Here is a 25,804-nt window from a genome sequence, read left to right on the forward strand (position 1 = left end):
CAAACTATACAGTTATATTCTATACATCCTCATGTTCTAAATTTTTGGTATCCCATTTTACATCTTCCCATTGCCCATTTTTTAATATATTAATGTAGCCACCATTCATTATAATCTCTTTTTTGGTGTGCATAGCAAATATATGAATAATTTACTCATAATATTAGAGCATTATGAATTTGTATAATACTCATTAATGCTTCTTTCAGTTTGAAGAACCCCCTTTAGTATTTCTTATGGGATGGTTCTGGTGGCTATATATTCTGTCAGCTTTTATTTATCTGGGAATGTCTTTATCTCTCATTTCTAAAGGATAGCTTGGGTTAATACAGTATTCTTGGTTGACATCATTTTTCCTTCAGGGCTATGAAAATCTCATGCCACTCTTTCCTGTTTCATAAGGTTTCTGCTGAGAAGATTACTGTCAAGCAAATTGGGACACTCCTATCTTTTATTTCTTTCTTTTCCCTGGCATCCTTGAGAGACTTTTATCTTTCAACTTTGAGAGTCTGATTATCTTAGATTAGTTTTGGTTGAGCTCCTTGGATATTTGTATTGTTCTGTATGTTTGTAAAGTTATTCATTATTTCTTTGAATATGCTTTCTACCCCTTTGGCATTCTTGAGTCCTGCTTCAATCCAAATAACCCAAATATTGTTTTTTTTTAAAACTCTGTCCCAAAGTTCTCCCAAGCTTTCCTTACTCTTTTTCTTTTCTTCTGTAACCATGAATTTTTAATAGCATGGCTTCAAACTCATTATTTTTCTTAGGTTCGATGTATCCTGGTTTGAATGCCTTCTATTATACTTTTAGTTTCTGAGTGTATTTTTCAGTTTAAGAATTTCAGTTCCTTTTAATTGCTTTCATCTCTTTGTTTAGTTTCTCTAATGTTAGAATATTGAAATACTTTTTCTGCATTTTTCTCAAATGCATTGAGCTCTACTTAAATACCTGTTAAAATTCTCAGAGTTCTCTCATACTGATTACTCTTTGTTCAGTTTCTGGCACCTAAGTGATGGAATGGTTTCCAGAATGCTCTCCATGGTTATTACATATAATGTCATCTGGGCATTGAAGGAGTAGTCTTCCTAATCTGTTCGGTTGTGTCTGTCTTTATAGAAATTCTAAGCTGACTGCTTATTTTCTCTGAGCCTATAGTCACTTCCGCTATTTCAGCACTGGATGGTCCCCAGGTCAGGTTTGCTGGGAATCAGTGGTTGGTGTTTTATTACTTGTTCAGCACTTGAGGGCATTTATGATCTGGTATGTCATAAATCCAGAGTTTGTGTGTTGTTTGGAATGAAGCAGAGGAGTACCTATGGGATACTCTGTCCCAACTGGCCTCTCCCTGGACCTGGAGTAGGCCCAACTGCCTCATCGATAGCCACCAGCCTGTGGTCAGACACTGCAGTGTTCTTCCAAACTTTGAGTGCAATCAGCATGGGTGGACCAGCCCCAATCTCCTATACCATGAGTATGGCCATCAGTTCAACAAAACTTTGTCACATGCTGGTCCGGTAGCCTACCAACACCAGCACAGCTTTGGGGAGGGACCAGTTCCATAGGAGGTGGATTTTGGGCCCACTGCATCCTGCTACAAGTGATATTGCATGAAATAAAATTTTGATAGACTGGGGCTATGTATCTTCTCTTGGGTTGTTCCAGAGGATCTGTCTATAGGCAGGCTTGGGAATAGGGCTGTTCACATCTACTTCTACTCTGCTTTTCCCAGTGAATGGGTTCTTTACACTACTATCAGGAGTTGTCTACTGTTGGTGAAGGCAGATTCTTGACTACCTAGGATAATGAAAAGCTTGGTCACTTGTAAATCTCACTGCAACAAGGATCTGCACACTCTGAGAGACAGAAGTTTCTGCCACAGTTGGTGGTGACGGAGCCCAAAACACACTCTCACTGGAATGCCAACTTCTGCTTAGTGCCAGGACAGTTCTAGAACTGTCTTCTTATACTTTCTGATGTTAGTTTTGCTGCCCAGAGTGGGGGATGGGTAGTGGAGGTAGTTTGTTGGCTGCCTTGCCTGATGCTAAGATGGGTCACACCTGAATCTTAAAGCACAAGTGGGGGGCCAAGTCCCAGGGAAGTGTGTGTGCTCCAGGCCTAACCCTTGTCTGTCAATGATACAAGCCCAAACTCAAGTCTATCCCACTGGCACACAGGGCTCTGCCTGATCCTGTAGCAGGGTGTAATGCTCCCTTGGTGAGTTCTGACCTGAATACGGGCCTTTGGAGTTTTCCTGTACTGTGTCTCCCTGTGGTGGACCTGTTCCTGAGTTTCCCATCTTAAGTTCTGAACTTACTTATCTTTCCATCTCCCATGAGGGACTTGTCTCTCTCTAAGCTGAACTTCTTAGAATCAGAGGAACTATAGGCAATTCCTTCCTGCTTCTTCAATGGGTCTTTTCTCTTTGTTACAATAAAAGAAGGTGCTATGGTTTCTCATCTGGTTTGCTTAGCTCTTGTGATGGTAGTTTTTTTTGTGTGTGTATATAGCTTTTCAATGTGCTGTATCTGTGGAGAGACCATTGCTGGAGGATACTGCTCAGTGGTCATCTTGCTGGACTCTTCCCAGAGACTTTAATTTAATTTGGCATTTCTATTCCACAGTATTTGAAACATAAGAAAAAGTCAGATGTTACTGATCTTTGGGTTTAGTTGTTTCTTGAAAAGGCAATTAGTAATGCTTTGTTGTGAGTACTTTTTGATCAAAGAGTATGAAGACTTGTGGCTCATTAAATATCTTCAAGTTGACAGTTACTATGTTTGAGTGGCCTGGTTCACCTTGGGAACTCCATCGTTTTCTGAGAATTGTTTCAGAGAGAGACAAGTATCCCAGTTCTTTTAGCAATCAATTCCATAGTGTCAGTTAGAAAGAGGTAACAGGTGGCTTTGATGAACAATTTCACTGATACTTTTATTTAGCAACTTTGTGAAGTTCAACAAACCAGGTTTAGTTGTCTTTTTGTTCTTTCCTCCTTTTTAATTCTCTATGCACAAATTTGTTCCTTCAACTTTGTTGTTCCCAAACTTTTACGAGTTTGTCCCCAAAGTGCCCCACTTATTTTTTCCTTCTGAGTGCCTGTTTTAACCTTGATTTTGATTCTGAAGAAAATGCATTTTATTAGGATAAACATTTTAAACATTTAATTGCATATGTTCTTTAATTAATAAAACATATTAAGACTTCAGATACCATTGTTGATGTTTTCCATCTCCTTTCTTTTCTTTTGGCACCAGGCTTTGAGCCCAAGACACTTAACTACTGAGCCACATCTGCAGCCCTATTTTATTTTTTTTATTTTGAGACAGAGTCTAAGTTGCTTAATACCTTGCTAAATTTCTGAGGCTAGATTTGCCTGCGATCCTTCTGACTTAGCCTCCAGAACCCATGGGATTACAGGAGTGTGACACAATGTCCAGCTCTCTGCATGTGTAAAGGCAGCTTTATAAAATTAATAAATATTTTCTTTTTGCTAGAGATGCTGTCACTATTTTTTTCCCTAAGTTTGCAAGTAAGAAATTTGAAATGTAAAAAAGATAAGAGATTTCCCCAAGATCTGGTAGGGAATTTGTGAATTCCTGACCCTCAGGATATTTTTATATTTTATGATTTGAATAAGAAAATTCTCTTTACATGCAACTGTTAGGGAACCATATTGTGCAATATTAAATTCAAGTAATCATGAACACAACCTATAGTATGTGTCTGAGATCTGACTGAAAAAAGGAAGTGATTTTCAGAATCTTCTTTTTTCTCCCCAATGTATTTCTCAAGTGTATTTGTTAATATTCTTATGTCAGTGTAATTTATTTTACCTTTGTAGAAAAATATTGTTAATCTGCAGTGAGAAGGCAAAAAAAGATATAGACGTTCAGATATCTGACTGATTTGGGGGTACTATTGATTGGGCATATTGATGGTCCATTGTGTAACAGTAGAAGGGACATAATTCTCTTCCTTGACTACTACCCCCACCCTGAAGGCTCAGATACCTTGTTCCTTTATTTTTAAATTGTAGGTGGACAGCTTCTTGAGAGTGTTCCCTCTGGCCTTTAATCTTGAAAAGAAGTCCAAAGTGAAATGAAAGATAAAGGAATTGTAGCTAAGTGCACTGGGCAGATGTCTCATATTTTCTGTCTCATGACATCAGCTTTGACCTTGGGACTATCTCAGTTTTTTAAAGCATTAGACAAACTTACTCAACTCATCCAATTTTGGTATATAATAGTAATAATGTTGCTTGCTTTGGCAGAAATGAAGTTTAGATTTGCTGTTTTTTAAAATATTTTGTGTAATGACAATATTTGAAATGTCTTTCCCCATGCAGTGATTTCTTTATATAACAGCTTCAGCATGCTACTTGGTTAGCTCATGTGTGTATGTGTATGTATATTTTTGCATATAAGAAGAACTTCATATAACTACATTTCAGGAACAATTAATTTAATAATGTTGAGATCATGAGCTTGATTTAACGCTTTTTTTTAACAGAATTTTTAATTCTGCACCTGCATATTGTTGAAATGCTCATTCATTCAGTTACATATGTCCTTGAATGAGTGTAAAGAGCAATGTGCTAATAGTGGACTGGGTTGTACTTTGGAAAAATCATAGGAAGATATAATATAATCGCAAGAAACTTGTATGATCAAATTGTCCCTTACTTAATACCTGACAATCTCCTTTTTGCCTTTTGTGGATGTATTCGTGTGGCTTATGGGGGCCCCCTATTGTGGGGGAATGCATTTTACAGTGTGGTGAATGGTTCCCAAAGAGGGATTTCCCTAGATAGTCAAGATGCCTTCACTTGACCTGTCTTAGTTGCTTCTCAGTGACACTAGCCTTGCTGATACTCTAGGGATGTTTTGAGAGCTCTTTTCTACTTCCTCAGACAGGAAGAAAGTCAGAACTATCTCCTACATAACAAACCAAGCCTTCCTTTAGGATTGTCACCATCATTGATTTGAATCTCAGTGCCCAGAAGAAGTTTTGCTATTTGCTTAGTTTTTCTGGTTTGGAACAGTAAGTATCTTCTTTTAGAATTGAAGATACTATGGTGATATTCATTTCAGTCTTTGCTTATCAATTTGACTTCATAGGCCAACAGATATAAGACTTGCCACTGAATGAAATGCTGGGGATATGTGTTTTCTTCATTGGGAATTGTTATCAAAGGCATAATATACATATAGGTATGTAATATGAATGTCTGTTTAAAATAATGAGTAATCCTCTTTTATATCACTGAAAAATGAAAATTAGAATCTAAATTCTTTAAAAAAAATTCAGGAAAAACACGCTAGATAAAATAGTGATTTATAAAGTTGTACACTAATATTTGTGAGTTTATGATGATCAATATACTTGTTTTGCTATATAGTATATAATATATAATATATATTCCACTGTATTGATTCTTTCAGCCCTTAGTTGTTCAGCAGTGGTTACATTTAAATTGTATTCCTATGTTGCGTGCATTTCTTTTTACAACAGTGTTAATTCCTTTTACTATTTCATGTAAGATTTTTTTAAGTTAAACTGTACACTTTGCCATGAATTCGTTTTCTCTAGGTGAACCAAACTGCCTGGTGTGGATCATACTGGTGGGTTGGGTGCTCCAGTTTTAGTTCTAAAGCCAGGAAGTAATCAGTGCCCCCATAGATACCAAAACCTGAATACCTGAAGTTAATGCTGGATATGAAATCCATTTGAGGAAGGGAATTAGCATACAGCAATTCTTAAATAGCCCCTTCCCCAACCCATTCTAGTATAATATCAACCCTTTTCAAATTCACATTTTTGAATCTTGTTGTGATTCATTTAAATACGCAGACAGCTTTACTGCATGTTTCTCTGGTGGAGGGAGGCTGACTCACGTCAGTTCAAGAGTAAAAATAGGGAGCACTAATATTCAGAGTTTTTATAGAATCTGTCCTCATGTTGTCATCCTTTTCTTCCCTCTGTTTCTTTTAAATCAAGAGATTTGCTTTCTCCTGGCTCTTCCCGGAAATTGTTCGTGCATTGAATAGGCAGATGGTGGGTTGAGCTTTCAGAGACCAAAAAGGGCACTTTCGTGCCTCAGCAATTTTCTCTAGTTTGGAAGCACAGATGCCTGTTTGTGAGTTGGTATCTAGTAAACTTTCATTACCACAGTCAGATCTTAATTTTTAACATACTTTAATAGTTTTTATAACTTTGCTTTTCTCGAGTTCTGGTGGTTGTTGACCTTTGCCCTGATTTCAGCTATTCACCTTCACCCCCTCTACATTTTTAGACCAGCTTATAAAGGTGTAAGAAGTCACAGCATACCAAATAAAGCTGTTAAGTTGAGTCATTTTGGTAATATTAGGCTTATTGCTATTATTAGCTAAGAGGTGGGAGACAGAGATTGTCTTGGGGAAATATGGTTCATGACTAATTCCCACAAATTTCAAATTCTTTCATGGCTATTCCCAAACAAATCTTAAAGTGTTGAGAGGAGTTCTGTTCCCAACATTTTTTCTTTGTGGTACCTCACTGTAACCTTGGTTTTACTTATTCTGCTTGATAAAAGAACAGTTTCAAACTTGTTCTGGTATTTATCTCTTCTACTTATAATCATATGTATTCTATTTTTCTATTTGTATTTTTGGAAACATCACAGAATCTGGGCAGAATAATCAAGTAAGTTGGTGAAAAAAGATACCAAAAATGCCTGAGTGAGTCCTCCTATTAGTCCTACCTATTCAAATAGTAGAAACAAGTAAAGTACCTTTACATCATTTTACCCTCTTGGAAGTATCCCAAATGCCATCTTCTTTTCTGAGGTCTCTTAAATTTCTGAGATCTTTTCTATAATTCATTCCCTCTTTAAATTATTTTAGACTTCATTTTCTCCTTTGTCTTATCCTGTAAACATGTTTAAGTAGCCTGGGTTAAAAATAAAATTTTCTCTTGGTGCTGTATTTTCAGATGAACAGTATTCTGGCTCTCTGTTTTCAGTATAGTATAGTGGTTAGAAGCTCAAACTTTGAAGCCAGATGTCCAAGTTTGAATTTGTTTCCTCATATATAAAATTGGGATAATTATACCTATCTCATAGTGTTGTTGAAGGATTAAATATTTGTAAAACAGAATAGTTTGTATATTAAGTAGCTCTACCTAAGTGGCTGTTGTTATAATTCCCTTAGAAATTAGCTTACTACTCTAAATCATTTTGTCTGCAATACTTACTTACTACCTTCCAACATATATAATATATTTATTATTTTATTAGATTTATTTTTTTACTCTCTTCCTCCTCACCTTCTCAATTTTAAGCACCTTGAGAACAGAGATTACTGTTATTCTGTTCATTGCTATATATCATTAGTGCCTAGCATATAGTAGGTTCTCAAAAAGTATTTCTTAAATCAAGGCATTGTAATCCGGCATTCTCTCCCACCAATGATTGAAATTGCTTTGGCAGAGATTAGCAGAACCTAAAATAGATGAACTGTCTTTAGTAATTCTTACCTCCATATATTATCTGCTAAATTATGACATTAGATTAAGTGCACTGTCAATTATTTCAAATTCATCTGTGTACTTCCATTTCCACTGCTCTCTCCTTTTCTAGTCCTAACCACCATCTGTTTCCTGAGTCTTGCATGAGACCCTAGTGAATTTTCTTCCATTCATTTTTGCCTTCTTTCAATCCATTTGCAATATAGTAGTGAAAGAAGGTTGAAAAATCATAACTTACATACCATATTCTTTCTAAAAATCTTTTATTAGCTTCCTATTGTCCCACAGAGTAAAATACAAAATCATTTTATGCTCTTAATGAACTGTAAAGTCTGTCATTTAGTTATGTAAAACTTTAGTTACAGTTATGTTCCTAGGTATACATACCCAAGATATTTAAAATGTATGTGCATTTATAAATATGTTCACAAATATCCATATCAGCATTATTTATAAGAGCCCCAAAGTGGAAACAACTCAAGTATACATAAACTGATGAATAGATTAAACAAATGTGGCATATCCATACAATGGAATATTATTCAGCCATAAAATGGTATACTGTACTGGTATATGCTACAATGAACTTTAAAACATCATGCCTTATGAAAGATGCCCAAAAGGCCACATACTGCATAATTCAATTTCTATGAAACACCAAGAATAGGCAAAAACATAGAGGGAAACTGTGGAACTATTAGTCTTCAGGGTTGGAAAGGGGGAAGTGACTGTTAATGAGTACAGGGTTCAATTTTAATGTAATAAAAATATTTTTGGTTTAAATAATTACATTTGCAGAAGTTTGTGAATGTACAAAAACCCATTGAATTGTATACTATAAAAGGGCAGATCTTATTGTATTTCAGTTGTATTTCAACTTTAAAAACGTGTGAACTTAGTCTACCTTCCAGTCTCATCTGCTATCATGTTCCATCTTGTCATGTTCCAGCTATAATAGTCTTCTTTAAATTCCTCAAATATTCCTTGTTTTCTCAAATCCTAAGGCCTTTGCATCTGCTGTTCTGTGCGTTATTGCACTCTGCTGTGGTTCAAATGTATCTCCCCACCACAAACTTACGTGTTTAAATTTAGCAATGTGATGATATTAAGATGCTGAGACCCTTAGGAGGTAATCAAGTCGTAAGGGTGTACACTTCTCCTGAAGGGATGAGTAAACTTAGAAGTTGAAAGGAGTGTTATCAGAGGATACAGGAAGAAATTGCTATCTTTAAAGCAGATTTCCCTCATCAAACAGTGAGTCTTCCAGAGATTTGATTTGTAAACATTCTAGTCTGAATTATGAGAAATAAATATCCATTAATTTATGAATTACCTAGTCTAAGGTATATTGTTATAACAGCAGGAATAGACTAAGAAAGAAATAGATTTTGAGAAGTAGGGTGTTAGCATAATAGAAACCTAAAACTATGGAAATGGCTTAGGATCTGGGTAATAAGTAGAGACTAGATTGTAAAGAGCTATTCTATTGAGGTTTCAGTAGGAGAACTATAACTTTAATGTTTTTAGAGAAAACTTAATTGGTCTTGATTTGAATAATGATAGAAATATGCACAGTGAAGACCATTTCTGATAAGGCCTGAGATAAAAATGAGGAAGAAGCTATTGGAAATTGGAGGAAAGGCAATCCTTGTTAGATATTGGCAAAATATTGGCCAACTTTTGTGTCTACATGTCAATCTTGTATATTTGGAAGAAGAAATTAAGCAAATTAAGCAAAGTACTATGGATGTGTTTCCTCTCTTGACTTCTTATCATAAAACACAAGAGAGAGAAATGAATTAAAGATGAAATTTATAGTCAGGAATAAAGCAGAACTTAACAGATTTGGAAAATTCTCAGCCTGGGCACATAAAGCATATAATAGTGTATTTGCGAGTGAACAACAAATCCGTGGCCAAGAGAATACCTATAAGGTTAATATGAATGGAAGGAAGGCAAGACCACAGAATGACCTTAAAGACATTTTGGATGTCTTGGGGACAAAACAGTTTCACGGGAGGGTCACAGGGTGTCTGTGGACCTCAGAACTCACTGTTCCCAGGCTGGGGTTGTAGCTTATTGGTAGAGTGCTTGCCTAGCACTGGTGAGGCACTAGGTTCGATCCTCAGCACCACATAAAAACAAATAAATAAAATAAGTGTTAAATTCTTAAAAAAAAAAAAAGAAAGAAAAAAACCTCACCACCCAGGGCTCACTGTATGTTTTTACTCAGTATATTCCAGTTCATATTCCTTAACTGTGCCAATTATGGCTTAAACATGCCCTGGTGTGGCTTGGGCCTGCTCTTTAAAGGGCACAGCAGTAAACCTTGGCATCATCCCTCTAGTGCTCACTCTACAGTAGGCTGCATATGACTTGTAGAGAGATCCTCTGCCTGGATTTCAAAAGATGCCTCAGAGAGCTTCAGTTCCCAGGTAGAGAACCGCCACACTGGGAGAACCACTGACAAGAGTTCCTACTAGGGCAATGTCCAGAAGACCTTTGGGATTAGGCCGCTAGCAAATTGCCCCCATTGAGTATTGCTTAGTGGAGTCGTGGTGGTAGGGCCACCAATGTTACTACTTCTATGTGACTTCAGCTTGGGAGAATCTCAGGCATGTGACTCCAGCATGTGTGTGTTGCTACATGGGCTGAGCCCAGCAAAGCCCTGGGAAAAAGGCTGCTGGGAGCACCAAGGGCCTATCCTTGCTCCAGTGTATTTGTAAGGTCGGTCATGGTCTCAAGAGTTAACGTTGTTTGCATGTTGGGGTGTTAGATTTATTTGAGACCTATTACTCCTTTTTTCTCTCCTGTGGGAATGGGACATATCTATCCTCTTCTGTACCCAACATTGTATTTCAGAAGCACATAACTTGTTGACTTTCAAAATTCATAGCTAGAAGTGTAGTTTGTCTCAGAATGAATTATACCTTGAGTCTCACATATATCTGATGTAGACGAGTTTAGATTTTGTACTTACACTTTGAGATTGATGCTGTAATGAGTCAGGAGTTTTCGAACAATTGGCATCGCATAAATGTGTTTTGCATGTGAGAATGTATCATGCAGGACCAACAAGGGTTGTTCAATTCCTAGACACCTGATGATAATTTAACCTCCAGGATTATAAACTCTCTAAGAGGGTCCAACTTTTTAGTTTTTAATCAAATGACAAGTCGCATGAAACAAAGAGAGTTTCCAGATTAATTTGTTTATTTCAGTGCACAGAAAAAGATGATTAAGTTGAAACCAGGCAAGCATGTGAAAATGTAGGCAAGTGTAAGTAAATGAAAATCAGTTGAGCACCAAGTGCTAGTAATGAACCAAACACTGTGACTCTACAGAAGAAACTGTCCAAATGGTCTGGGGGATGAATCCTTTCAAGGTGACACTCAAACAAGTCAGGATTGCCATCAAGTCATCAGCAATGAAATAAAATACTTGTTCCCTCAGGCAGAGCTTCTGGCAGCTGATGCCAATTCATACTGAATACTCACAAAAGTGGAGTCTTGGCAAGATGTGTCTCAAATAGCAATGTGAAGACAGTGCTATTTATACTCCCAGGAAATGTATTATCTCAGCTCCAGTTGTCAATTTTGGAGGGAAAGGTGCTGGACACCAACTGTCTCATTTGCATATTGGCTTAAAATTGTCAATGTGGCTATCAGTCAACCAGTTGTCAAGGTGAGTATCACCTAGCCACTTGGTTCATTTGCAGGTTTTGTTACAAATGAAAGTTCAAAATAGAATTGGTGCTATCAGAGGATAGCACCAATTAATCATAATTAAAACAGCCATTTACTTAGATTCATAAGAATCATAACTCACCAAAACACAGATCACAAAATGAGGACATGAATCTGAGAGCTCCAGTGTTGGAATGTTGTGGTTTGAATGTGTGTGTCCCTTCCAAATTTCATGTGTTGGAACTTAAGCACCAGGGTGATGGTTTTGGGAGAGTAGGGTTTTTTGAGAAGTGATCATATCATGGAGGTTCTGCCTTTGTTATTGTTTGGATCTTAAGTGTTCCTCAAAGGTACATGTGGTGAAGTCTTTATCCCCAGCATTATGCTATAGGGAGGTAGCAACAACTTTAAATGGTGGGGGGACCTTTGCATCATTGGAGGCATGCCCTTGAAAGGAATGTTTGGACTCTCATCTTATTTTTATCTTTTGATTTGCTGCCATGAGCTTTGAGATGTTTTGCCCTGCCATGTGTTCTCACCATGATGTGCTGCCACTGGCCCGAGAAAATGGGCCCAAATGATCATGGGCTAATACCAGCTGTGAGCCAACATAAACCTCATCTCTTTATTAGTTGTGTATCTCAGCTACTTGTTTTAACAACAGAAAGCTGACACAGCTCTCATGAATTTATTGGTGCTTTTATAAAAGATGTTTAAGGGAACACCCTAGTGCTTTTTGTCCTGATGCCAAGTGTGGGCACCGTAACAAGGCACCATCTTGGAAGCAGAGTTGGCCCATACTGGGGACTGCATTTGTTGACATCTGTGTCTCAGACTTCCTAGCCTTTAGAATGCTAAGAAATTACTTTGTTTAAATTTCCCAGTCTTAAGTATTTTGTTAGAGCTAAAGAAACAGACTGGCACACAGTTGTTTACCATCTTCCTTAATGTGCTCTTGTTCATTATTCAAGAGATGAAGCACTCTTGCTGTCTTCTTTTGGAAAGCTGTTCTTGACTCCCTCCAATTATATTTCTTCCCTCTTTTATATATTCTCTTTAGCACTTAATATTTCTCCATTGATATTGCTTCATCTTATCTATCCTTCAGTTTAGCTCAATAGACCATAAGCTCATTAAGAGCAGAGAATGTACATATATTTGCTTACTCTCCTTTCCTACACTCCTCCCCTTCAGTTCTTCATGTCCAACATTTATTAATCAGATACTATTGTATCAGGCCTAATGCTAACTTGTAGGAATTTGAGGTTGAGCAAAAGAAACAACACCCATGTATTGATGAAGCTTGACAGTAGGACATAACAAACAGGAAAATAAACACATGATCAAAACATTTCACTGATTCTCTTTTGTAATTTTTTTTTTTTTGAAATGGAGTCTCACTATACTTCCCGGGCTGACTTTCAATTCCTGAGATGCCTTCTTTTTTTTTTTTTTTTTCTTTTCTTCCTCACATTTTCACATTACATATGGGACTTATCAGCATAAAAGGAAATTATTTTCATTCACTAATACATAAAAATTCATTTGAATTTCAATTAAACATGTCTTAGATTTGATGAAATAGAATAGCTACTAAATATGTTAAATGCTAAAAAGTGTTAGGGATGTTAAATGTGGTTAGTTTGTAAGGGAACAGGATATATTTTCTAAGTATTGAATTGTGATTGCCACTTCATGTTAGCTTTTCATCGCTGTGACCAAAATACAACAACTTAAAGGAGGAAAAGTTTGTTTTGACTCATCGTTTCAGAAATTTCAATCCTTCCCCCTGCAGCCTGTGTGTCTGAGGTGAGGCAGATCATCATGGTGGAAAGGAGTGGTAAAAAGGTGCTTACCACATGACATCTGGGAAGCAGAGACAGAAAAGGGGACCAAAGAAAAGATACACCCTCATTCCCCCAGTGACCTGCTTTGTCCAGCTGGGTTGTACCTCCCAGTTGTCCATTTGAGCTTCAGTGTATTAACGCAGTGTCAAGGCTAGAGCCCTCGGGATCCAGTCATTCCTATAACCCCACCTTTGAACATATGAGACTTTCAGGGACATTCCCGACCCAAAGCATACATAGTATAAATATATCTTGAATTCACTATCTTTTCTTTCTTCCTGCACAATCTCTTCTCCCAACACTTCCTGTTTTGTTTAAGAATACTTTGATTCAATTAGTTGCCAAAACTAGAAACTTTTATTTATGCCTTGAATTTTGCCCACCTCAAATCCCTTTCATTATACAACTCATCTCAAGTTTCATCGAAGTTGACATACTAAATATTTTAAACATCTGTCTCCCATATCTATTTTCCCCACTACCACTGCCATGTGATATTAGGACTTCATTGTTTCTTTTATTTATTCATTTACTTTTAAATGTATTTTTAGTTGTCAATGAACCTTTATTTTATTTATTTATTTTTATGGTATGCTGAGGATCGAACCCAGTGCCTCACACATGCTATGCAAGTGTTCCACCACTGAGGCACAAACCCAGCCCTTCATCGTTTATTAACTTCTGCTACAGCAGCTTGCTCTTTTAGTCTGACATTTTTCTTTTATTTCTTCAACCCATTCTTCACAGTGCCAAGAAAATTATTTTCATACATAGCCATTCCACTCCTCACCTACTACTCTCTATCACCACAGGCCCATAATACTTTATATATATTTTGATTCTTGTTAGCACTTGTAAATCCTGGGAGGGTTGAGATCATGTCTGTTTTAGTTCTTTACTATATCCTGATAGTGCAGTAGAGTTTCAGTCACATAGTAAGCACTCATTAAATGCTTGTTCGAAAAATCAATGTTATTCCTTTGCCTTTTTACATTAGCTACCTGAACTTCAGGTGTTTGATGTTTAAATATGAGAAGTTTAGGCATTTTGGTGGTCAAAACTGAACATTCCCAAGTGTGGCTCTTGTTGCCTTTAGAAATTCACATGTCTATGAATTTCCTTATATTGTATCAATTTCTTTACATTTCTGATTCTCTTCTTTTTTGTGGGGGTGGTGACAATGGCAAATAAAGGCTTCATAGTACCCATGAGTAAACATCAACTCATGCCTTCTTGTGTGTTCTTAATTTGGGTGTGAATCTCAACCCACCCACCCGCCCACTCATCAGTAGTGAAGTATCTTGGCAATGATAGGGGGCATAAATTGTTATACTGATGTGAGCATTCAGTACTATAACATTCTTAAATATAGGGAATTTTTTATGCCTATTAAAATGTACCTGTTTTATTAGAGTCACCTTTCAAAATGCAGTCACTAACTGAAATTGGAAGTAGTAGAACCCAAATGAAGTAAAAAAGAGAAGGTTGAATGGTTCCGTGAGTTGCATAACAATAGTCTCCTTTCCCAGAGCTCACCATAAATGATTAAAAATTACCCCTCAGGGTCTTGGCTTAAATCTCCTACTTGTAACAGGAGGTATGTGAGGAAAAGAACAGCTGCCCATCTGCTAGGAAAATGAAAGGAAATAAATCAGACTTACCCATTTTATGCTGAGGATCTGTATGATGTGGATGTTTAAAAAGTTAGTTTTACATCTCTTCGCATGAAGATACTGTTTATTTCCTAGTTATAGAGGCAAAAATTCTTTGTTCCTTAAAACAAATCAACTTCAATAAAGTCTTTGAATAATAACCTCTTTAACTTTAAAAATTGTTAAATATTACAAAGGTAATATGTATTCATTTTAGTCACTTATATATTCATGCAAAGAGAAAGAAGATCAACCAGCAATAACCAATGTTAACATTTTCCTGTGTATCCATGATGTCTATATATTTTTAACAACAATTGTATCATACTTTAGCTGTTTTTGTCACTTTGTTCCCCTAATGTTGTATCATGAATATCTTTCCTTGACAGGAAATACATGAGAGCAATATAATTTTTAATGACTGCACAATATTATACTGTATGTTACAGTAGAATTTTTAAAAATCCTGAATTCTGGTACATTTAGATTGTTTCCAATTTACTGGAATTATTTTTTAAATCAATTTATGCATATTATGCTTATTGTTTAGAATAAAGTATTATATGCATCTGACTAGATTATGTTATGATAATACTCCAAATGTTCTGTGGTGTGAAACAATAGCATATTTATTGCTTACATTACAGTTCCATTGCAGGTTGATTGAGGAGTTCTGTTTATGAGGCAGAGCCCCAAACTTACTGAGGCTCCTTTACTTTCTGACACTTCCCTCTGCATATGTGCTCTCATGAATATCTTGGTAGGTAATGAGAATGAAGTGGATACTGGATCATAAATGCTGCTGCCTAGAAGTTAAAAGATTCACGCCTACATTTCATTGCCCATAACTGGTTGTATTGCTGTGTTTAACCTCAAAGGAGTAGAGAAAGCCAAGTGTTCCCCTATACTTAAAAGTAGCAGAGATCCAGATAATCTTTCCTGCTGTAGCTAAATGCTGAAATTGCTATGAGAGTATTCCTATTTCATAAATGTTTGTGTTGTAAAATTACTCTCCAGAAGGATTATAACACTTTAGATTACAACCATTAGTAATTGAGAAAACTTCCCTATAGCCTCCCTCTTTGATAATTCTAAAACATTGTTGACAATTACATGAGCAAAAGTGACATTTATATTTTTGTTTAATTGACATTTGATTATTAGGGAGATGATGATTTTGATATGTTCACATGACCTAGTTTATCTTGTTTTAAGGAAGTTTATGAATGTCTGACTTTGAGCATGATGAAGCAATATTGTTACATCTATAGTGACTGAAGAGGGGCATGCATTTTAAAACATTTAACTTGCTGTAGGTATGATACTCTATTGGCATTATTTTATTTTCCTTCAAATTCAGGGTAGAGTTTACTTCATGAATACATTTAAATTTGAAATGAATGTAGATATTTCAAAGAAAACATGATAAGGTATTTGAAAATTATGCCTATTTGCTTAGTCAAGAAATAGATTCTCGGTACCCAGGTTTTAGGAATACAATAGTCCTTAAAGTTTTCTGTATAAAAGTCTCATCTCCCTGGGAACACCTTATTGGTAACGACAATGTTTTTCTTTTGATTTCTCCTTGTGGAAAATCCAGTGCTGGGTATGCAAGTAGAAACTTAGTAAGCATGATAGCCTACCTTGATCCACAGGGGATATGTTCCAAAACCCCTAGGAGATTCACAGAGTACCACATCCTATATATGCTATCAAAGCAGTGTGGTGATTCCTTAGAAAACTTGGAATGGAACCACAATTTGACCCAGCTATTCCACTCCTTGGCCTATATCCAAAGGAGTTAAAATCAACATATTACAGTGACATAGCCACATCAATGTTCATAGCTGCTCGATTCACAATAGCTAAACTGTGGAACCAACCTTGATGCCCTCCAGTAGATGAATGGATAAGAAAATGTGGTATATATACACAATGGAATATTACTGAGCCATAAAGAATGAAATTATGGCATTTGCACATAATTGGTTGGAACTAGAGAATAGCATGCTAAGCCAACGCCAAAAAACCAAAGGCCAAATGTTTTCTCTGATATGTGGATGCTGATCCATAATGGGGTGGGAGGACAAGGGAAGAATGGAAGAACTTTATATTGGGCAGAGGGGAGTGATGGATGGGGTATGGGGGGAAGATGGTGGAATGAGACAGACATTATCACCCTATGTACGTGTAGGATTACACAAATGGTGTGACACTGCATTGTGTACAACCAGAGAAATGAAAAGTTGTGCTCCATTTGTGTATAATGAGTTGAAATGCATTCTGCTGTCATGTATAACTAAATAGAACAAATTAAAAAAGAAAAAAATTGTTTTATTAACTACCACCTTGTTATGCTACACTTTGAACATAAAATAAGGTAACTCTTAAATCTGAGGTCATCTTAAAGATAACATATGAAAAGAATTACAAATTTTGAAATAGATGAAGTGCTGCAGTTATAGATATGTTGTTTTAATTTTTAATTTAGCCACAATAAGAGATTAATAGTAGTAATAGTAAAACAGATAAATTATAGTAATATGCAGATGATCCCCAGATTACAGTGTAACTAGTTAATGACTTTTGACTTTTGATTGTGGGAAAATTAATGCACACTTGGTAGAAACTGTACTTTGAATTTTGATCCTTTTAAAATTTGTTCTATTTATTAACAATAGGATTCATTTTGACATTATTAAAAACATGGAATATAATTTGTTCTAATTCAGTCCCCAGTACTTCCCCTTGCCCTCTCCTCCTCCCTCCCCCTCTATGCTTCCCTCTATTCTACTGATCTTTCTGCTATTTACTTGTGGCTTTTATAAATTAGTGTTCTTTGGATATAGATGATGGTGAAATTAACTGTGGTATATTCATATATACGTGGAAAATTTAGATCAGATTCATTCCATTGTCTTTCCCTATCCTATTCCTCCTCCATTTACTTCATTCCACCATTGTTTACTCCACTGATCTTTCTTCTATTCTTTTGTGTACCCCTGCCCCCTTATTGTGGGTTAGCTTCCACATATCAGAGGAAACATTCAACCCATGACTTTTTGGGACTGCTTATTTTACTTAGTCTCCTGTTCCATCCATTTGCTGGCAAATGCCATAAAATCCTTCTTTATGGCTGAGTAATATTCTATTGTGTATATATACCACATTTTCTTTATCCATTCATCTGTCAAAGGGCACCTAGGTTGACTGCATAGCTTGGCTATTGTGAATTGTACTGCTGTAATCATTGATGTGACTATGTCACTGTAGTATGTCAATTTTTATTTTTTGGGATATAATGAGGAGTGGGATAACTACATCATATGGTGGTTCCATTCCTAGCTTTCTGAGGAATTTCCATAATGCTTTCCATAGTGGTTGTCTTAATTTGCGGTCCCACCAGCAGTGTATGAGTGTACCCTTTTCCTCACATCTTCATCAGTATTCATTGTTACTTGTGTTCTTGATAAATGTTATTCTGACTGGAGAAAGATGAAATTTCAATGTAGTTTTAATTTTCATTTGTCTAATTGCCAGAGATGTTGAAACAATTTTTTATATTTGTTGACCATTTGTATTCCTCCTTTTGAGAGGTATCTCTAGTTCCTTTGCCCATTTATTGATTGGGTTATTTTAGTTTTTTTTATTGGTATTACATTTATTGAATTATTTGTATACTGAGAACATTAATGCCCTAATTGTGGAGCAGATGGCAAAGATTTTCTCCCATTATGTTGGCTCTCTCTCCATGCCTTTGTTTCCATTGCTATAAGAAGCTTTTTAATTTGATGCCATCCCCCTTAATGATTTTTTATTTTACTTCTTGTGCTTTATGAGTCTTATTAAGGAAGTCAATTCCTGGGCTTACATGTTGGAGTGTTGGGCCTACATTTTCATCTAGCAGTTGCAGGGTTCTGTGCTAATTCCTGGGTCTTTGATCACTTTGATTGACTTTTGTGCAGGGTAAGAGGTAGGGGTTCAATTTCATTCTTCTGCATATGGATTTCCAGTTTTCCCAGCCTCTGTAGTTTAAAAGGCTATCTTTTCCAATGTATGTTTTTTTGTACATTTGTCTAATATCAGATAACTGTATTTGTGTGGGTTTGTCTCTGTGTCTTCTATTCTATTGATCTTCATGCCTGCTTTGGTGCCAGTACCATGCTGTTTTTGTTACTATACCTCTGTAGTATAGTTTGAGGTTTATTATTGTGATGCTTCCTGCTTCAGACCGAATGGGTTCTCAGTGGAGTTCTACCAAACCTTTAAAGAAAAAGAGTATTACCTATCCTCCTCAAATTATTCAATGAATTAGGATAGGTGAGATCACTGCCAAACTCATTCTATATGGCCACTATCACCCTGATACCTAAATAAGACAAAGACAGCTGAAGGGAAGAAAACTTCAGACCAATATCCTTGATGAACATAGATGCAAAAATTATTAATAAAATATTGGCAAATTTCATACAAATACCGATTAAAAAGATAGTACTCCATGATCAAGTGGTTTTCTTCCTACATATGCAGAGTTGGTTCCGCATCCAGAAATCAATAAATGTAATTCACCACAGAAAAAGACGTAAGGATAGGAATCACATGATTATCTCTACAGATGCAAAAAATTCATTTGACAAATATAGTACCCATTAGTGTTTAAAACAGTAGAAAATCTAGGGATAGACAGAACGAACCTCAATATTGTAAAGGCTGTATATGACAAACCAAGGCCAACATTATTCTTAATGGAAAAAAAGCATTTACTCTAAAAACAGGAAAAAGACAAGGGTGACCACTTTCACCACTCCTATTCAACATAGTCCTTAAAACTGTAGCCAGAGCAATCAGGCAAGAGAAGAAAATTAAAGGGATACAAATAGGAAAATAAGAGTTCAAATTCTCTTTGCTAATGAATGCAGCCTCTATTTAGAAGACCCAAAATGCTCAACCAGAAATCTCCTAAGGCTAATAAATGAATTCAGTGAAGTAGCAGGATACATGATCAACACTAAAAAGTCAATCATGTTCCTATCTTTCAATGATGAATCTGCTAGAAAAGAAATTAGGAAATCTATCCCATTCACTATAGTATTTAAAAAAATACTTGGGAGTCAATCTAACAAAAGAGGTGAAGGACCTCTACAATGAAAACTATAGAACACTAAGGAAAGAAATTAAAGAACTTAGAAGGAAAGACCTCCCTGCTTTTGGATAGGCAGAATTGACATTGTCAAAATGGCCACATTGCCAAAAGCACTATACTGATTCAGTGCAATTCCCATCAAAATTCCAATGATATTCTTCATAGAAATAGAAAAAACAGTGTTGAAATTCATTTGGAAAAATAAGAGACCTGGAATACTTAAAGCAATCCTTATGCTCTTGTTGTCAAGTTTATCTGGCTCTCTCATCTGGATGTGTGCTTTCTTTGAGTATCTTCTGTAAGGGTAGTTAAGTGATCATGAATTTTTTTTTTAAATGCTTACCTGAAAAGGTTTTTTTTATATGTTCTTCAATTGCAGAGGATAAATTTACAGGATATAGTAACATAGGTGGACAGTTACTTTCTTTCAGTGCCTGAAATATATCAACTCATGCCCTGTTGACCTTCAGAGTTTCTGCTGAGAAATCTCCTAGTATTGTGATAGGTTTGCACTTATAAGTGACTTAGTTCTTCTCTTATGCTACTTTTATTAGTTTATCTTATGTGCTTTTGTCAGTTTAACTATATGTAGTATGACATGGAGAGCTTCCTTTCTGGTGATTTCTATTTGGGTTCTAAAACCTCCAATACCTGGATTTCCATTTAATTCCCTAGATATGGGAAATTTTATGACTTTTTTTTGCTGAATATGTTTTCTATTTCATTTGCATATATCTCTATGTTTTCTACTAAATCTCTGGGGCAAAGATTTGGTCCTTTATATTCTTCAATGTTCTGATCATAGTTTCTTATTTTTTCTTTATTGTTGTCTGAAAGTGATAATTCATCCCCCTTTTCTTCAAGTCCTGATATTCTTTCTTCCACTTTATTTAGTTTATTGCTGAGACATTCAAATAAGTTTTCTAAATTTGACTCATTGTTTCATTTGTAATGATTCTGTTTGGTTTTTCTTCAGAATCTCTCTTTATTTTGTTGCTTTTTCTTTTTTTAAAATGACTTTCTTCATTCAGCTACTTATTTTTATCCTCATTGAATTTATTGGTTATTTTAATATTTTTTAAAATTCTTTGCCAACATTTCACCCAGACTGATATCTTTGTATTTTGTTTACAGAGAATTAGGAAGTTTTGGGAGCATCATTTTGACTTATTTCATATGTGTTGTTTTTCTCTGTTGAGATCTTCCACTTTTAGTGGGAGTCTTCATAGTGAGAAGCCTTCTCTTGATGATTTGCCCTGTGATATTGGTTCGTTGTATGATGTTGACTTTAATTCCAAATGAACTCCCTATTGTAATTTTCCTGTGTTTTTTTTGGTTGTCAATAGAGTGTTTTGCCACTATGCAACTTGTGTTACCATCTAAGGGACCTGCTCTTTCTTTATGACTTATAAGTATGGGGTCCCACTGGCAATTCCAGAAGGTATATTGTAGATAGCAGACATGTTGTTGTCTCTGTCCTTATTCCTACAGACTTATCAGCACTGTACACTATGAAAGGTGCAGAAGCAACCTATGCTGAGGCTCCTTGTGGGTGCAGTGACCACAACTGTTGTTTTATTTATTTCTGTTGTTATTTGGGGGTAAATGTTCAGTAGTACGTCTTTAGCCACCCCCATCTGTGCCTAGTTGGGACTGGGTTGTTTATTGGGGGCTTTTGTTCCCTCAGTTCTTGGAGTTGAGATTTCCACCAAAAGGTGAGCAGGACTGGGTTATGGCTAGAATATGGTGCATTTTCTCTTGGGTGGCCTGGGGATTTATCTCAATGGCTAAACACTTACCCATAGTGTTTGATGCGCTAGGTTTGATTCTTAGCACCACTTTGAGAGGAGAATATAGTAACAGCAAACTCAAAAGCAAACAAGATACACATACTAAAAGCTTACTAAAACTACATTTATGGTGTCAATAATCATATAAAGAAAAGTGTGAGATATTATAGACTTGAATAAAAATTAAAATATTAATGAAGGTAAAATTAATAATTATAAACATGGAGAGTAGAAGGGAAAAAGAAAAAGAAAAGAGTAAAAGGAGGGAATAAAATGGAGAACTAAGGAAAGAGAGAGGTATAAAATATCTAATGAAAATATTTTAAAATGGTAAAATTAGATAAAAGTAAGATAAAAGTTAAAAGAGGGAAAAACAGAAAAAAATTCTTCTTGCTGAGGACAAGAGGTTTCCTAGAACCTCTAATTTTGAAATCAGTCAGATGTAGGGAGGAGGGAAGAGTTTACCATAGCCATTTGTCACATGGGGCAGGGCCACTGACCACTGTGGCCTTCAGAGGATGTGTTCCCCACTGCTTAATCCTCTCAGTGGATTTGTGACAGACACTCTTCCTATCCACAACTCTGACTGCCTCTCACACAGACACTGCTGAGGGCTGACCCTGGGGTCCCTGAACCATGGTTGTTCTTTATTTTCTGAGTCCTGGAGTGACTCAGTTCCTAATAATAAGTCCCTTCTCACATGGCCCCAGGCCGTAGCACTCTTACAGATTGCCTGGAAATGCAAGGGATTTCTTCTCTAAAGCTGGTTTATCATACAGGAGGAGCCACTTTTAGCCCAAAGTCCTGTGCTGTATTTGAAGCTTGTGAGAACCATGAGTTTCTCCTGCAACCTGGGGTGCCAGTCTGCATGCTCCCTTATCTTCTGTTTGGCACAGCATTTTCCTCCCCTTGCTGAGGGATCCTTGATTGCATTTGATAATTGCTTGCACTTTTCTCTGAGTTACTATTCTTCTTCTCTGTGCTGTTTAGATTTACTGTGACCCCTTTCTTGTTACCTAGAGTTCTTGTTATCTTTCTCTCCTTGGAATAAAGTTGGTCTTTTGCCACCCTGACTCCTCTCACTCTCCACACTGTAACCTGCAAAAGAACACCTCTCTTCCACCATTTTGTGTGAAACTTTTAAGTTTTCTTTTATGAGTGTAATGGTTAATCCTGTTTGTTCAGTTGAGTGAACTGCCATCTAGAAAATGGGTAAAGCACACTCCTGGTGTTATGGTTTGGATGTGAGGTATTCCCAAAATGCTTGTGTATGAGACAATGGAAGAAGGTTCAGAGGAGAAATGATTGGGTTGTAAGAGTCTAACCCAATTGGTGAATTAATCCCCTGATAGGGATTAACTGAGTGGTAATTGAAATGGTAGGGTGTGACTGGAGGAGGTGGGTATTGGGGTGTGGCTTTAGTGTATATATTTGTATCTGGCAAGTGGAGTTTCTCTCTCTGCTTGCTGATCATGACATGAGTGGCTTCCCTCTGTCATACACTTCTGCCATGTTGTTCCTGCCTAACCTGCAGCCCTAAGGAATGGAACCAGATGTCTATGAATTGAGACCTCTGATACCGTGAGCCCCTCAAATAATCCTTTCCTCCTTTACAGTTGTTCTGGTCAGATCCTTTAGTCACAGCAGTGAAAAAGCTGACTAAAACACCTGTGTATGTCTTTGAGAGTGTTTCCAGAGATAAATGGCTCATGGATCACCAAAGTGAATGAGAAAGATACACCTTTAACATGGGTAGCCCGATAGGCTGGAGCCCTAGATGGCACAAAAAGCAGTAAGTGGAGAGAGCTCAAATACACATGCCCATAGTTCACTTTTGTTGAGTGGACACTTTTTTTTTTTAAACTGCTGCCATTACCCATGGATATCAGACTCTAGATTCGTCAGTTTTAGCAACTGTCCAGGAGGCTTCTACATCATTGGTTCCTCTTCTTCTGAGGCTGTCAACTTCTTATACTTGTACAATTTATGGATTATTTCTGTGACTTTCTGTTTAATATTTTCTGTCCTTGAATGTACATAACTGAAACCACAAAAAGCAAAACCTCAGATAAGTGGGGAACTATTGTATTCAATGAGACTAATGGAAATGGAAAGGGAACCTATTTTATGAATTTTTCTCATACATCTTATAACAAGGATTTTGGTTAAAGGAGTGTTCTGAAATGTACTTTTCTGGTAAGAGAATTTTAAATAATTTGGAATATTGTTAGGGCAATACCAAGCCCATCCAGCCCCTCTTTTTGTCTGTTAATGGGGATTCATGTTTAAAGGCATTCTCTAAAACTGAATAGAATGTAGACATTTTCACTTTTCATTATTTTAGATAATAGAAGGTTTAATGGGAATCATGGATATTAAAGGCCTCTTGTCTCTGATTCAGTTTCTATTGAATATGCCATGTGCCCCTAACATTAGAGTTAAAGAATACATCCTGAAGAGCCACCATGAACTTTAGTATTTTGGCCTGACTTTTGGGAGAGCCCAAGTTTGAAAGGGGTTAAAAAAGTTTTCATAACTTGGAATGGAATCAGCATTTGACCCAGTTATCCCACAGTGTTCAACATCTCTAGCAATTATAGAAATGCAAATTAAAACTACACTCTGATTCCATCTCACTCCAGTCAGAATGGCAATTATCAAGAGTATAAGTAACAATAAATGTTTGTTGGAACTGCGAGTAGGACTGTGAATTGGTACAACCACTCTGGAAAGCAGTATGGAGATTCCTCAAGAAACTTGGGATGGATCTACCAATTGACCTAGTTATCTCACTCCTCACTATATGCCCAAAGGAGTTAAAATCAGCCTCCTACAATGACGCAGCCACATCTATATTTATAGCAGCTCAATTCATAGTAGCTAAACTATGCAACCAACCTAGGTGCCCTTCAATAGATAAATGGATAAAGTAAATGTGGTATTTATACACAATGAAGTATTACTTAACCATAAAGAACAGTGACTTTATGACATTTGCTAGCAAATGGATGGTTCTGTAGACTATCATACTAAGTGAAGTAAACCAGCCCTAAAAAACTAAAGGTCGAATGTTTTTTTTCTGTTGTATGGATTCTAACCCACAATAAGGATAAGGGGAGTGGGTGAGGAAAAGAAGTGCAGTAGATTGGACAATGGAGAATGGAGGGAAGGGAGGGTTGATCAACAAAGTAAAGAGAGTGGAATGAATCTGACATAATTCTCCCATATTATATATGAAAACAACACAGTGAATCCCACCATCATATAGATCCATAAGAATGGGACTCTAGCTAGAATAGGATATATTCCATGCTTGTATAATTGCATCAAAATGGATTCTACTGTTATGTATAACTAGAAAGAACCAATAAATAAAAAGTTTTCAAGACCAGAGTTATAAGATATTGAGGTGTCTTGTCAACATATTTTGTGCTTTAATGGAGAGGTCAGTGTATACCCAGATGGAAAGAACTTACTGTGAGTTTCCTTTTATTTGTAGTTATGTTTAGTACATGACAAAAAGTAGCAAGGATTAGATTTTGGGGATGAAGAGAAGGGATTAAGATTGTCCTCTTGAGAATTCCTGATTCAGCATGAATCATTTCTCAGTGGCCTTGGCAACATTATATCAGTCAATCTATTTTTGAAAAAAATCATAGGAAATCAGTGTTTGAGGTAACAGCATAAATCCATGCACAACAGTTCATTTTACAAATGGTAGGATTTTTTTAACTGATCAATAGACACTTTAGGTGAGTTTTGGCTGTTTCTCTGTTTTCTGGTAAATTAATAGATTGATTTAAATACTCATCTGCCTGCAGGTAGAGGGCTGGGCCAAATAACTTCTTGGAGTCCTATTAGCAGTGAAATTCTAAGATTCTCTGCAGTCTCTCAAGTTCTAGCTATGAGCTAACTTTGCTTCTGCATTATTATCATTTTTGCTTTTGGTGCTTACCACCTTATAGAGGTTAAGTGAGGCAGAAAGGTAGATCCCCATAGGCAGATAGGAAAAGGTCTTGGAGGAGAAGAGGAGGGAATGAGAACATGCCACTTTAGAAGGAGATCATCAGACCTTGGGAACATCCTGTTGCTGCCCCTGATATCTTTATAACCATAGTGGCTACTCCTTAGCTAGAACATCCTGTTGCTACCCCGGAAAACTTAAACCTCATTGGTTCTTCCT

This window comes from Sciurus carolinensis, chromosome X, assembly GCF_902686445.1.
Source record: "Sciurus carolinensis chromosome X, mSciCar1.2, whole genome shotgun sequence".
Lineage (NCBI taxonomy): Eukaryota > Metazoa > Chordata > Mammalia > Rodentia > Sciuridae > Sciurus > Sciurus carolinensis.